General features: G+C 34.5%; 1 pseudogene; it reads left to right on the top strand.

Moving 5' to 3' along the window:
- The first annotated feature begins 590 nt into the window (after nt 1–590).
- Nucleotides 591–1,132, top strand: LOC144255687 (casein kinase II subunit beta-like; annotated as a pseudogene).
- The last annotated feature ends 2,384 nt before the right edge of the window (nt 1,133–3,516 follow it).

The raw sequence follows: 3,516 nt of genomic DNA, 5'->3' as shown, positions 1-3,516 counted from the left end.
CAATTTAAAAAGAGATGTAGACATTGAGAAGGTTCTGCCCTCACAGTGTGGATCAGTGTTGCCAGAATTCACCCACTCTATGTCCTTCAACACCTCACTTCCCCAAACCTCTGCTTGTTCCTCAGAAACTCTGCGTGGTTTCCTATTACATTAAGTGGAATCTGTATTTTGTGAAAATGTGGCATTTTCTTAGTTAGAACTTGAAAATAATAATTAAATACTGTCATTTGACAAAGACCCATGCAGAATCATGATAGAGACTCTTTTTCAAGCATAACTGAAAAGCTTAAGTTCAAAATTAAAAAAGAAAAGAAAACTGGTTATGATATAAACATCAAAATAGATCATTATCTGAATTGCTATTTCTTCTCTATTTTTTTCAAATAATTCATACCAGTAGGGATGAAAGTGAACAGAAGGGAGATAAATGATGTATGAAGAAAATATAGCACAACTCCCCCCCTCACTGCCCCCCCCCACTTAGCCTGCCCTTGTTGGGTGCCCAGCCTGCGCTGTAGCAGTAGCCGTGGTTCCTTAGAAGCCTTAATCTCCTCCCCCACCCTGGTCCAGTTCTCTATCCATAGGCTCACATGAAGATGATTAGCTCAGAGGAAGTGTTCTGGATTTCCTGGTTCTGTGGGCTTCCTGGCAATGAATTCTTCTGTGAAGTGGATGAAGACTATATCTAGGACAAATTTAATATTACTGGACTCAATGAGCAAGTGTCTCAATATTGACAAGCTCTAGACATGATCTTGGACCTGGATCCTGCTGAAGAGCTAGAAGACAACCCCAACCAGAGTGACCTGATTGAGCAGGCAACTGAGATGTTGAATGGATTGATCCAGGCCCGCTACATCCTCACCAACTGTGCCATCTCCCAGATGTTAGAAAAATACTAGCAGGGGGGATTTTGGCTCCTGAAACTATGTGTACTGTAATGAACCAGCCAACGCTTCCCAACAGCCTTTCAGACATCCCAGGTGAGTCCATGGTTCAGTTCTACTGTCCCAAGTGCATGGATGTGTACACACCCAAGTCTTTGAGGCACCATCACAAGGAGGGCGCCAACTTTGGCACCAATTTCCTTCACATGCTCTTCATGGTGCATCCAGAATACCGGCCCAAGTGACCTGGAAACCTAATGACCCAATGGGGCCTGTAAAGTAAATAAAACTATAATAAATAAAAGAAAAGTCAATTTAATTTTCATAATCCAGAGAGATCTATCATTGACATGCTAGCATATTTTCTTTTAGTCACTCTTTCCACATTATAAGACACCCACACACATGTATATATGCTCAAACACAGATTTTTTTTTGGTCCTTATTACTATATGCAATTTTTTTGGGGGGGCATCAAAGATTGAACACAGGAGTGCTTGACCACAGAGTCACATTTCCAGCCATTTTATATATTCTATTTAGAGACGGGGTCTCCCTGAGTTTCTTAGAGCCTTGCTGAATTGCTCAGGACCTCACTAAGTTGCTATGGCTGGCTTTGAACTTGCAATCCTGCTTTAGCCTCTTGATCCCCTGAGATTAACTACATCCATTTTTATTAGCCAATGACAATTTCCCATGACCTCGAGGTTGAACTTCAGCAATCTGAATCAAAATGTTCAGTCATAAGTTATAAAAATATTGAACTTAATCACTCTATCATTAGTAATATTTAGGCTATTTCAAAGTTTTAAAACTGCAAAAAAATTCTGTAATAAACATTGTTGTACATAATAAATTTCTAGGAAAAAATATTGGGTCAAAGAAATGATTTTTACAGGCTTTGATTCCTAGTTTCCTTTTGTTTATTGAGGTTAATAAATTTAAACCAGCACCAATTTTATATAAAAGTAAACATTGCTTTTTGCTCTCATCAGCATTGAGAAATATCATATGAAAACCAATATTTTATTAGTTTAATTTGGCAGTTTTTATAACATTAGTGATATTTGACATTTGTTTTTAGTGTGTCACCAACTTAATTTATTATTTTATTGTTAAATTATATATTTGTACTATTTATCTAAGTTTCCCCTAAGTTTTCATTTTTTTTAAAAGAGAAAGAGAGAGAGAGAGAGAGAGAGAGAGAGAGAGAGAGAGAGAGAGAATTTTTTCAATATTTATTTTTTAGTTTTCGGCGGACACAACATCTTTGTTGGTATGTGGTGCTGAGGATCGAACCCGGGCCGCACGCATGCCAGGCGAGCACGCTACCGCTTGAGCCACATCCCCAGCCCCTAAGTTTTCATTTTTTTCTTAGTATATTTTAAAATTTTGGGCAGTGGGTGTACCTCAGTAGTAAAACGTTTGCCTACTATGCATGAGGCCCTAGATTCTATCTTCAAATGAAAGAATAGAATCACATAGGAAAACAAATACTAAAAGCAAAAATATTTTAAGATCTCTTTACATATAAGGGAAACTAACTCCTTGCCATATTTGTTGAAAATATTTGTTTTAATTTTTGTTATATATTATTATATATATAAAATATTATATATATATATATACATACAATAACACAGTATTACACACATATACACATATAACATACATGAATATTTTCATATAACAAGGGAACTGATATTTCAATTTGCTATTTCTGTCAGATCTTTTATGCTTTAGAAGTCCTAGCCTGATTTAAATATATATATTCTTCAGTTTGTTTGTTTCATCTTTTATATTTAACTGAAATTTATTTTTATTATTTTTATGAGGTTCTTCTGAATATTTAAACAATTATGAAGGAATATTTATATCTAATTTTATATTCTGCTACATATTCTCAAAATAAATTTCATCCTAAAATAAATTCTAATGTAGGTCAACATAGAATTCAGGGCTCTTTTTTTTTTTTTTTTTTTCTATTTTTCTGTCTCGATATACTTGGATTATCATGTTCTAGTTCTCAGAGCTACTGGGGAGATAAAAATAAATGCTAATCTTGAAATCTTAATACTACATTTCTTATAGATGCAGCATTCAATAATAAAAATATATATGACTTAAATTTGCATAATGGAGATACCAAAATTTGCTTTTTCTTGTTTTGTCTTCCAGAACTCCCCAGGAGAAGGAATATTTAGACCTGCCTGAATGTGATAAATCTTGGCCTTGGGTACATAATGAAATCATCCGGGAAACTGGAAGAATAATTGAAAAATATTGAAGAACTGGAAGAATATTCAATCAAGTAGCTCAAGAAAGAATACTGTGCAAAGACAATTAACAACATTTGCTTTTCTATTTCTTATTATCTGTCAAACTAATTTGCAGAAAATGCATCAGGTATGTTTACAAAATTTTTGTGCTCTAGAAGTTTTAGTAAGTCTCAGGCACTAAAAAGTTAAAGCAAAACATTTCAAAATTGGCCCTGGAATTCTGTAGAAATATTATTTGATGAGTGTGGAGTTAGTCCAGTATTTCATTTACTTTTGCATTCTTTAGTTTATTTGTTTACTCAGCAAATGGTGTCACTGTTTTGTAAGCAGATGAATGCTAGGTAATAAGA

Source organism: Urocitellus parryii, chromosome 7, assembly GCF_045843805.1.
Source record: "Urocitellus parryii isolate mUroPar1 chromosome 7, mUroPar1.hap1, whole genome shotgun sequence".
NCBI classification, from domain to species: domain Eukaryota; kingdom Metazoa; phylum Chordata; class Mammalia; order Rodentia; family Sciuridae; genus Urocitellus; species Urocitellus parryii.
This window is presented reverse-complemented; position numbering and strand designations above follow the sequence as displayed.